This window comes from Canis lupus, chromosome 1 (assembly GCF_011100685.1).
Source record: "Canis lupus familiaris isolate Mischka breed German Shepherd chromosome 1, alternate assembly UU_Cfam_GSD_1.0, whole genome shotgun sequence".
Lineage (NCBI taxonomy): Eukaryota > Metazoa > Chordata > Mammalia > Carnivora > Canidae > Canis > Canis lupus.
In genome coordinates, this window is record NC_049222.1 from 8,653,386 (window position 1) to 8,666,014 (window position 12,629).

Below are 12,629 nucleotides of genomic sequence, written 5' to 3' on the forward strand. Positions count from 1 at the left end.
CATAATGATCTTGAAATACTTAAAAAAAATTATTCTCATCTTTGTACGTTGTTTTTCAACATTCTATTTGCAACTTATTTTAGGTTTATTTTTCAGGGCTTAAAAATAGTTACTACTCTTAGCATTGTATATCAATGCTACCTCAAATTTATCAACTTATTTATTTTTTGGTCAACATTTATTGAATTTGCATTATGTGCCAAGGCTTTGGAAGTGTTGACTTGTTTACCTCCCATAAAAAGCCTATGGTGTAATTGCTATTGTTATTTTTTTTAATTTTCATTTACACATGGAAACAGGCACAAAGAGGTGTAGTAATTTACTCTTGGTTACGCAGCATGGCTGACTCCAGCGTCAACATCTTCAACCACTCTACCATATTGCCTCATCATGGCGATTTGCATTCCCTTTCTGTTTTCAGTTTCCTTCTTCCTAAAGAATATATTTTTATACCTTCTGTGAAGACTGAGGCTAGTAAATTTCCTTAGTTTTTTATTCCTGAAAATATCTTTCTGTCTTCACTCTTGAATAATAATTTATCTTGACAGTTATTTTTCTTCAGAATTTTATTTTTTTAAGACTGTATTTATTTATTCATGAGAGACATACCGAGAGAGGCAGAGACATAGGAGAAGCAGGAGACAGAAGGAGAAGCAGGCTCCCTGCGGGGAGCCCAATGTGGGACTCGATCCTGGGACTATAGAATCACGCCCTGAGTTAAAGGCAGATGCCCAATTCCTGAGCCACCCAGGCATCCCTCTCCAGAATTTAAAAAATATTTTTCTAGTGTCTTTTGACTATTGTTGCTAATACTGAGTCATCTATTCATCTGTCATTTCTTTCTAGAAGGAGCCTGATTTTCTTTGGGCTTCCTATTTTTGTGTGGAGCCCCAGGTGGGACTTGAACTCATGACCCTGAGATCAAGACCTGAGCTGAGATCAAGAGAAGATGGACACTTAACTGACTGAGCCACCCAGGTGCTTCTCTTTGGGCTTGCTATGAAGATTTTTTTTTACTTTATATTTAATTTTGCATATTTGTCATGATGTGTCTATCGGGTGGCTTGATGGAACTCTAAAAGACACGTCTTTCTTCATTTCTGGGATTTTTTTCAGATATTATTATTTTGAGTTTACATCTCTCTTGTTCACTTGTCCTATTCACTTGGACATCCTTTTGGATATATGTCGGGCATATTTTGGACATTCTCATTCTACCTTTCATATCTTAGTATCATATCTTAATAGTTTTCTCTCTTCATATTTTGTGCTGCATGCTTGATTTCTTCAGATTCATCTTCTAGTTAACTAGGAATCTCCTCAGATAGCCTAATTTTATTCAGTTCCTTCCATTTCGATAGTTTAAAAATAACCCACTAGAAGTACTAGTGGTTTGTTTTGCATATATTGTTTTTTTATTTTGATGCCTTGCTAATATATCTAAATTTCTTGTATTTATTTATTTTAAATATAATTATTTTATATATTTTAAAACTTTTTCCTGTTTGCAGTTCTGGGGTGCTAATGCGCCTTTTTAAAAATCAGCTGATTTTCCTCTCAGAGTGATTCATTTATGTGTTTTGTACAGCTTTATTATAAGCTCATCCTCAGAAAGCTTTTTCTCCCCTCTGAAATCTCATAAGCCTGAAATTCTTAAATCTTCTCAACAAAACTACTTCAACTTTGCCTCCTGCAAAGCCCTAGAGCAGTGAGCAATTCTGGATGAATTCTGAGTTTAATATCAACTTGGAATTCTTTCCTTAATGCAAGTAGTTTACACTCATTCAATAAATGTTGACTAAAAAATCTGTAAATAACTCTGCATTATGTTTGTGTTGGGTGAGCCTTTGTTTGGATGACCCTTTTCCACTCTAACTTTGTGAGAGATGTCAGCACTTCTCATTCACTGCTTTCTTAGGGCACAGAAGTCAAGGTGCGCTATTCCTTCCTCAAGAAAGGGAGAGCAGTGGGGAAGCCAGATTTAATTAAAGGAATTCAAATCCCTAGCACCTACTTCATGTTGATGCAACGTCAATGTCTTATTTCCTATTTACAACTCGTGTGTGTGTATGTATGTGTGTGTGTCTCCTTCGTTTAAGTGTGTAACTCTTGAATCTTTTGTCAGATTTGAACAATTCTCAGCCATTTTTCACTTCAAATATTTCTTCTGCACATTTTTCTTGTCTCTTCAACTTCCGAGATTCTAATGACATGCATCTTATTAAGATTTTTTTCTCTGATGTTATCCATATTTTAATCTTATTTCTGTTTTCTTATTGTTTTGCTCTGTATTTAGTCTGGATATTTCCAGTGACCTACTTTTCAGTTTACTAATATACTCTTCAGCTATTTTTAACAGATATTAAATCCATTTATCAAATGCTTATATTCATTTGTAACGTGTTCCAGAATTTCCATTCGATTCCTTTTTTAGGTTTCAGTTCTCTGCTGAAGTTTTCCACCTTGTCATTCATATTTTGAGCATATCAACTGCCATTATTTTAACACCCATATTGGTATGTTGGGTAACTCCAATGTTGGATAACTTATAGTCCTGCTTCTATTGATTACTTTTTTGCCCCTTGGCTTCTTTGTTTGGTATGATTGATAATATCTGATTGAATGCTGAAAAGTATATTGGAAATATGATAGAGATGATGTTATCTTTGTCCAGACAGGGTTAGAGACATAGCAAATTCATTCAGTCCGGGACTCAGCTGATTCAGATCTAGGTTTCTGTCTCTTGTCAGGACTGGTTTATATTCACTTTGCCCTTATCCATGGGGTAAAGCACTTCAGGATCCTATCAGAATGCTTACAAGGGCTCATCTTCCTTGGTGGACCTTGACATCCAAATTTGACTCCCAGCATCATGAGGCTATCGAAAACTCCTAGCCACCATTTTCAGCCTGGCTTCTTGGCCACTAGTGGTTACTTCCCCATCAGTAGGTACCTTGTGAAGCAAGGCAGAGTCAAATGTCAGGCTCACTCCCCTGTACTTTCTTCTATTCAAGGGCCCATCAAGGAATATCCAGGCATTTCCTGCATCATTCCTTCCTATTTAGGATCCCAGGTATGGCAGGACTCACCCTATTATAGGGGAGATGACTGGAGTGTTGCCAACTCTCCATGACAGATTTTGTATAAACAGAACCTGGGCTCAAGGCAAGAGGCATCCTGATCTCTTTTATCTCTTCTTCTAGCTCAGAAATTAGAACTCTCATTTACAAGTATATTAAGGTCTCTGACCTATCCAGAAGTAATATTCCTTATATTTTCTTGACAAATATGTCAATTTCTGTACACAAAGAAATCAACCAACTCTATATATTTTTTAACAAGAAGGAAATTTTAAAAGACATTTTCAGAAATCCTTGTCTAACATGCTACTTGTCACATTGGCCTACCTGGCCTAAGAACAACAGATAATAGGCACAGAGATGCTAATCCTCTATTCTTATTCTCAGAAAGGAAATCCATTACATTATAATTTCTGGACATCTAAACTTCATGTAAGGGTCTCTCTAAAGATGTGTCCCATGAAAGAATTCTTTTAAGATTAGTCATGAAGTTTGATTATTTTTTAAATTCTAATTATTGGAACTGCACTGCACAAATAGATGAACATGGGAAGATATGACATCTTCCATATTTTATAAAGCTTCATATGTTTGTTATTTAGGTCCTGCACATTTCTCAGATTGTCCACTCTTAGCAATTTTATGGGAATTTTTGTCACTGGAAATAAAGTAATTTGTTTTCATTTCCTTTTTGAGACATGCAGTGCTTCTTTATAAGTCCTTAACTTCTGTGTATTGATCTTTTATCAAGCCATTTTACTGAACTCATTAATTCAAATTCATTTTCAATTGATTTATTTTTGCACTTTCTAATTATACAATCATAGAGTTATGACTCAACTATTTAACAAAACGGTTAGGCAGAAAAATTTCCTCATGGCAATACAAATTAATTGGCAAGCTCTGAGAATATCTAGGGAGGCTGATAACTTAAGTTTCTTTGTCCTAAGAGAAGTGGGCTAAACTCTGGCAGTGGGAGAGTATGTAACCACAGAATATGGTTGAGAGTATGCATCCCTACCTAACAGACTCTTCATTATTTCCATGAATTTGTAGGAATTGAGTCCATATAATGAAAGGTGTCATTTTCTAGACCTCTGACAAGGAGACTTGGTTTATATACTCATGAATTACTCTTCTTTGATAGGACATTTTTATTGTAGAAAAAAAGGCTTTGAGAAAAGACTTGTAACTATTTTTTAAATGAATAGAGATTTACTATTTTTCTTCTCTATAATTAGATGAGCCTTTTAAGTTTCATGAGTGAGAGGTATTGAAAGAAATATTGGTGTCCTTCTTGTGTCTAGGGTTTGCACAGATTTTTAGATAGGGATATAGTGATCGACTTCTCAAGTCGTAAGTTGTGTAGATAGGAAGAAATTCAGGAAATGATGAAGTCTCAAGAATATGCCATCTGGATGGTCTGCTCTAACAGTATCATATCTGGTGGCATTATGTGCTTAATAGTACAAACTATGACTCTCTCTCTCTCTCTGGCAAAACTCAGCTCATGTTCTCTCCCTTAATTTATAGATTTTTACAATAATGTACATCTCAAATTGGCCAGGGATTTGATCTCTGTTTAGGAAACAAGAAATTAAAAAAAAAAAAAAAAGTTTACTACTGTTCCCAACTGCACGAATAGCTATTTTACTGCACATGGGAACAGAAGTTGTTCTGATTATTTTTGACAAACTATGTCTAGGCACACACAGAACATGTATTGGTCCTTAGCCAAAGGCAACTTGAGTACTCAGGACTATTGAATCCCAGGCACTGATATTCTAATTACCAGTGGGCAAGGGATACTCAGAGTATTTTCATACTCTCATCTCTTTCAATTCTAATCCTTATTCTAGAGATACAAACAAGCCATTTATCTTGTTGACGGCCATTTACGTAAACTCAATAATGGATGATGAATACATCCTTTCATTCCTTCACTTGAAAAGGGAAAGGAATTGTACCCTTGTTTTGTAAAGAGCAAATACACTGTAACCCAGGTTTGCACCTCACTTACAAATATTCTGATATTCAGCACAGTAACATTGCAAATTTATTTCTTTTTCATAGTCACTTTGGCTATTCCAGTAAGTACCTGTAAGAACTAAAATGCTTACAAAGACGTGAATGTGACCATGGTTGACCTTTCTAGGTGTGCTGAGTAAAAAGTAAAAGGTAAATTTTGAAAAGTACTTTTCAACAAGAAAAAGGGAAAAAAAAGGAAGTACCAAGCTTCATGATGACTTTAAATCTAAGGAAGTATTTGATCGCCTTAGTCACTATATATCAGTCCCAAACAAGACAGTAGATAAACAAATGAATAAAGATAAATTTCCCCTGATTCAAAGTGCAGCCTTCACCAGCAGAGTCCTTTTGACCTGTCCCTTCCTGTGGTCAGATAAAGAAGTTTCTCACCCAATTTCTCCCTCATCCATCTACTGTCATCTCTTCTCACCCTGATGACATGGATTGCTCTACAGGACTTCAATTTTCAGATCACTTTTTAAACATAGTTGAAACCATATCACTAAGGATTCTCTAATGCTTTTCACTTCTTCTTTCCATGCATTCACTGCTCAAAAGTTTATGGAAGTGGGAGGTGCTTGAGCAGAGGGGGAGTAGGGGGAACCATGTTGAAGAAACAAAGGCACAGTATGCCTGCTGCACACACAATAATCTCTCTTACAAGTCTAAGGAGTCTTACTCAGCCTGGTGGCATCCACCTACTTTCAGATCTCATGGCTTTCTCTGCTTGTATTATCAGGTTATTATGTAGTCATCTACAGGAATGATGTTTTTTGGGACTTCCAGTTTCCTGCAGGATAATGATGGCTGCCTTATTTCTCCACTTATCTGCAACATCACACCCCTCAACCAGTATAGCAAATAAAACCACATGTTTATAACATAGCCAGGAGACAGCTAAAACTATAAACTTCACTTTACAAGTACATAAAAAAAAAAAAAAGAACAACATGAAAATCGGGGAAACATCAGGAAAGGGGCTGAGAGGCTGTAGGACTGTAGGGGCCAGCCCCAGGAAAATCCTGTTGCAGGGAGAGAGAACCAGCTCTCTGAGTTTTGAGTAAAGAAACAAAAGCAAGAAAGTGGTGAAGAACAATGTTCCTAAAGAAGCAAAGGGAGTTAAAATTAGCAGAATACCAGCCTCAGCCCACCCTTACCAAGTTCATGACTACAGAAGAGTCCCTGAAGAACCAAACCAAAAGCCAGTCCATTCCCTTATCCTTCCTTTCACCTGTAATTTTTTGGAAAATGAAGTATTTAAAAATAAATGCAAAGCAAAGCAACATCCATACAGAGCTACTAAAAGAAGAAGATAGGAAAAAATATGAAATGTACTAGCTGGTAAAAATAATTTTCTTAAAAAAACTGAAAACATAGGAAAATGAACATAGTACCTATATCTGCATTAAGTACCCCCAAAGCAGGTGATTGAAGACATACGAAAAACAACCAGCTAGTATCTGAATGTCAAAGCTTTGAATAAATATGGAAAAAATAGACATACACATGTACAAAAAGTAAAATATGCATAACTGGAATCCCTGAAAAATAAAAAACAAAACAAAACAGTGGAACGGGACTAATATTTATCAACAAAAACTTGTTCACCATTAAGGAAATCAGAACCTATATATTGAAAGAACCTATTGTGTACTTGGGGAATTTGAAGAAATAATCACTCTCTAGATGTACTCCAGTAAAACTATGGATTTTAAGGATAACTAGAAATTTCCTTCAGCTCTCAGGTAAGACTGAATCACTTAAGTAGGAAAGAAAGACAGCTTGGGATCAGATTACTCAGCCACAAAATAGAAAATAAGACAATAATAGAACATTCCCAGAAGAATCAAGAAAAGAAAATGCGAGAGGGTCTTTAAACTCTCAAGGCTATAGAAATACATTTTAACATTAAAAAAAAATCCTCATGAAATACTGTCTTCAGGAATTTCCTAGAGGAGAAGCTTTATTTGATAAAAATAAATATCAGCAAAGAAATATTGAGAATTTAGAATACTTTTTAGTTGCATATTATAACTATAATACAAATTCAAACCTTTCTAATTACTCCCCAAAAGACACCCCCAGAGTCCCCCTCAGAAAAGAAAAGGACTAGTATCACATGGAGAAAGAAACACAGTCAATATATACACACAGTGAACAAAATATAAGATAATATGATAAAGTAGAGACTAATTGTATCAGACATAGCAATGATTTTAGAGAATTTATTTAATATATTAAAAGAAAAATATTTTCAGATTGATTTACAAAGCAAAATACATGCTGATGGGAATGTAAAACTTTATAGAATCTCTGGAAACACTGAAAGTTTCTTATTCCTGAAAAACCAAACTCATACTTACCACATGACTCACACATGGAATTCTGAGCCTTTATCCCAGAGAACTGAAAATCTATGTCCTCATAAAACCTGTACATCATTGCTTATAGCAGCTTTAGTTCTAATACCTCAGAATTAAAAATAATCAGGTTGTCCTTAATAAATATATGATAAAAAACCAAAACCAAACAAATCCTGGTATACCCATGCTATGGAATACTACTCAGCAATGAAAACGAATAAATTAACGATACACCCAACAGCTTGAATAAATATCCAGAGAATTAAATTTTGATACATGTGGATAATTTGGATATGAATCTCTTCAGCATTGTGCTAAATGTGATCATTTACAGAACTGTGCTACACTCAAAAGGTGATGTGATTCCATTCATATAATATTCTTGAAATGACATAATTGTAAGCTGGAAAACAGATGAGTGACTGGCAGTAGTTGGAAATGAACAGGGGATAGTGGTGAGTGTGACTATCCAGGAGTAGCATAGAGAGGTCTTGTGGTGAGGGGTAGTTCTTTATCTAGACTGCAAGGCTGACTAAAAAAATCTACACATGTGATAAAATGACAAAGATTTATATTCACACATTATATCCATATATTGAATTCTGGCTTTGATGTTGTACTGTACTCATGTAAAATGTAACCATTGGAGGAAATTGGGTGACCACTACACAGAAGCTCTCTGTATGATGTTTATAACTTTCTATAAATCTGTCATTATTTATAAATAAAAAGCTTAAAAGACTATTTTAACATTAGTCCTCCCAAAGCATCCACTTCATGTTTTATGAGAAGAGGAAATATGTGTCAAGAATTGTGAAGGAACTAAGGTTTTGCTTTACTGTGAAGCTCACGATTCTACATGCTATTCTTACATGGATCCTGGCAGATGACAAGAGACTCCTGGGTCAGAGAAAAAAAAGATTTTTACTCAAGACACAGCAATCAACATGAAGTTTAGCAGGTTTTGACTAGCTAGAAAATCTTGACAAAGAATAACACCATAAGAGGAATCACACTGCCCAATATTAAAGCTTATGATACAGCTGCAGTGATCAATGGTGTGGTCTTCACAGGGGATAGATACATAGATGGAAGGAACAGAACAGGGAATATTGAAATAAATGCATATAAATATGCCACAGTGATTTTTGACAGACACGCCCAAGGAATTCAATGGAGGAAGGATAACCTTTTCATTAAATGGTACTGGGGCAATTGAACATCCATAGGCAATAAAACCTCATCTTAAGCCCCACACCTCATACAAAAGTTAGTCCAAAATGGTTCATGGACTTAAGTATAGAAAATATGAACTATAAAACTTAGTAAAAAGTATGAGAAAAGTCATCAGGAATGAAGACTAAATAGAGTTCTTAGATCTGACACCAAAAGAATGATTCATAAAAGGAAAAATTTATAAATTGAACCTCATCAAAATTAAAAATTTTTGTTCTGTAGAAGTCCATGTAAAGAAGATGAAAATACAAGCCATCGTCTGGGAGGATATCTTGTAACCTTGCAAACCTTATATCTTGTATCAACAAAGGACTAATATCTAACTCTCAGAACTCAACTGAAAAAAAGATCTTGAAAAATTCCTATCAGAAGGTGGGCAAAAGACATTTGAATAAAGAGAATACATAGATGACAAAGAAGCCCAAGGAGGTATGTTCAATATCTACTTGCCATTATGAAAACGCAAATTAAGACCATGATGAGACACACCTATCAGAACAGCTATAATCAAATAAATGTCATGACAATAGTAGATGATGACAAAGATGTGAAAAAAACTTCACTACTTATAAGTTCTGGTGGGAATGTAAAATGATATAAAACTCTGGAAAAGCTTTGGCACTTCTTATAAAACTAAACACAAATCTACCACATGAACCAGCAATTGGCCTCTTGAGCATTTACCTACAATACATAAAAATTTATGTTCACACAAAAAACTGTACATGAATATCTATAGCAACTTTGTTTGTGAAGGCCCCAAACTGGACACAACCCATAAGTCCTTCAGTGGATGAATGGCTAAACATATTATGATGATGAAAACACCAAAGAATACTCAGTAATAAAAAGGAACAAACTATTGATGTATCAATATCGATGAACAAACATGGATGTATTATTCCACCCCTTTCATGAATGTATCAAGATATATTCAAGGGAATCATACTGAATGAAGAAAGACAATTCCTAAAGACTACAGACTGGATGGTTCCATTTATGTAACAATTTGAAAGGGAAAAAATTGAGAAATGGAGGACAGATGCTAAAATTTAGGAATAGGAGTGGGGAGGTGTGGGACAGAGTTGGGTGCAGATATATAAAAGAAGCAGGAGAAGTCCTTGTGGTATTGGAGCTGTTCAGTATCTTGACTGTGGTGGTTTAAACACATGCACAATCACATGCATGTGTGCACACAGGAGTGGAAACAAGATTAGGAAACTGGTGAAATTCTGAAGACTGGTGAATTGTAATAGTGCGAATATGCTGGTGGCCATATTATATTATCATTTTGCAAACTGTTACTATTGAGATCTCTTTGTTATTTCTTACAACTTCAGATGATGTACTTCAATAAAAAATTTTCAATTAAAAAAGGATAACATTGGGGTACCTGGGTGGCTCAGTGGTTGAGCATCTGTCTTTGGCTCAGTTCATGATCCTGGGGTCCTGGGATCGAGTCCCACATCAGGTTCCCTGGAAGGAGCCTGCTTCTCCCTCTGCCTATGTCTCTGCCTCTTTCTGTGTGTCTCTCATGAATAAATAAAAATAAAATCTTAAAAAAATAAAAATAACATTAATAGTTTATAACACATTGACTGTAAAAAGAATGCACGAGTCTATAGTGACACCAGAATCAGAAGATAATCAAAGGAAATATACATAAACAATGAGGAAAACTCTTGTTTAAATACTAATGCCACCGAAAAAATGCAAGAAAGATACAATCTCTGTATTTTAGATATCAGTGTGATATGTGATTCAGGCAATGATCATCCATGGATTCTTAATTTACTGGGTTAATGTATGTGAGGAAAAGAATATTAATTATGAACGAAAACTTTTACAACAGGGACATCTGGCAAAATCTATCACCTATCCAAGTGACTGAAGTTATCAACACCCACAAGGGGACAAACCCACATTGTGTTCCTCATAATGTTAGGCTGTGAGAAGCACATAACATCACTTATGCAGCTGTTTAGCTGGAAAAAAGTTTAGCCTGAGGAAACAATATGGCAAATCCAGGTTGGGGGATACTGTAAAAGACAAGTTCCTGTACTTTTCCAAAATGTTGTTATCTTGGAAGACAAAAAAAACAAAACAAAACAAAACAAAAAAGCAAAAAGAAAAAGAGAGAGAATGACAAAAGGTAGGTAAAGTAATCTGAATTAAAGGGGACTAAAGATGACAACCAAATGCAGTAATTCTTGAGTGAAATCCAGAGCCAAAAGTAAAAATCGCTCTATATCCATCTGGGGAGAAGGGAACATGAAACGTGGATTGTATCATTTCATCAGTATTGAGTCTTGGATGTTATCATGCACTGTATTTACAGAAAAGAAGACTCTTTAATGAGGAGATAAATATCACAACATATAGGTATTATGATGTCTGCAAAGTTACTTTCAAAAATTTAGTTGAAAGTACAAAGAGGTAAATAGAGACAAAGAGCAAAAGAAAAATAAGGTAAATATCACATAATATTAGCCGCTGAGTTCAATTACAAATGGGTCCTTCTATTTCTACTCCTTCAACTTTTCTGAGGCTTGTAATTTTCAAAATAAAAAAAAAATAGGGGTTATTATATGCCCCGAAGTAATTTTTTAAAAGCTTTTAAGATTTCATTTATCTATTCATGAGAGACCCACAGAGAGAGGCAGAGACACAGGCAGAGGGAGAAGCAGGCTCCCCATGGGAAGCTTGATGCAGAACTTGATCCCAGGACCCCAGGATCACTACCTGAGCCCTTGAGCTGTGATCATGTCCTGAACCCCTGAGCTGAAGGCAGATGCTCAACCTTTGAGCCACCCAAGCATCCCGCCCCCAAGTGATTAAAAATAGGCTGGCATCTTTGCTTTCAACAACCTGAGGGTGGTGGGAAGGGAGGAGAAAGAGAACACAGTTTCCCACCTCAGATAACTTTTCTGCAGATGGCTCATGTTTTCCATCTGTTGCTTGCACACAGCAAGATGGCAGTGGTGGCAGTTGGTTGTTTGGGAATTTATGATCCTATGTCATTCAACACTCTTATCTTTAAGGAGCTAGTTGAAAATTCAAGTCCAGAGCTCACGTCTTAATGGAATAGTCATTTGAAGGCAGCATTCTCATGGCAGAGATTCACAAGCACTGTAAATAGCAGGGGCAGCGGAAATCCAGCTCACAAGTCAAATAATGATTATGTTAGGTGTGAAAAAAAATAATCAAAAAAAGCCTGAATGATTGTCATGGTTTAAGCATCTGCCTCTTTGAAAATGTGAATCCCTAGGCCTTGTTCCAGACTTAATGAATTAGAAACTCTGCGGGTGGCTCCAGACTCTAAATTTTTATCTAATTCTCGCAGTAACATTAATCAACTGAGGTCTGTGGACAACTGCCATAAGGTGTCATTGCTATTGTTGAAATGTAAAAATAAGTCCAATTAAGTTTTTCCATTTAAATATTTTCATAATCAGTCAACGATTACGTGGAAATTGTGGAACAGCATTAGCATAACTTCCTATGTGTTTTGTCATTAAGGTAGAGCTCAGTTTTTGTGAAGATAAGCAGAAAACCTATTCGAAAGCAAGTGGCTAGCATACAATTATAAATTTGCTCCTGGGATGCTGGCATTGATAAAAACAGGCGAAGAGTCCATTGTTAAGAGAAAAAGAATAATGAAAAGCATCCTGAAAGGGATGTCTGATTGTTAAATGGTTCTATTTCTTTGTACGTTCTTGGAATATGGAAACAATTGGTCGTGTCTTGTTAGCTGTAACATCAAATAAAGATATGCTGTCATGTCTTTTAATGAAGTTTAAATGTCCTGATTCTCCAGGAGCAGAAGCCCCCCTATGCCCCAGTTGTCCCCTCCATCACACTCCTCAGCCCCTGCATCTCTGCTCCCAATCTGATGTCATTGCTTCTGTCACCACTTAGGCAG

The 12,629-nt window shown here is 35.8% G+C and overlaps 1 protein-coding gene across 2 annotated transcripts in view; it reads right to left on the reverse strand.

Annotated features, from left to right (window-relative positions):
* The window catches only part of DOK6 (docking protein 6), a 368,735-nt gene that overhangs the window by 184,881 nt on the left and 171,225 nt on the right, over positions 1–12,629 (reverse strand). The gene's annotated exons all lie outside the window — the stretch shown is intronic.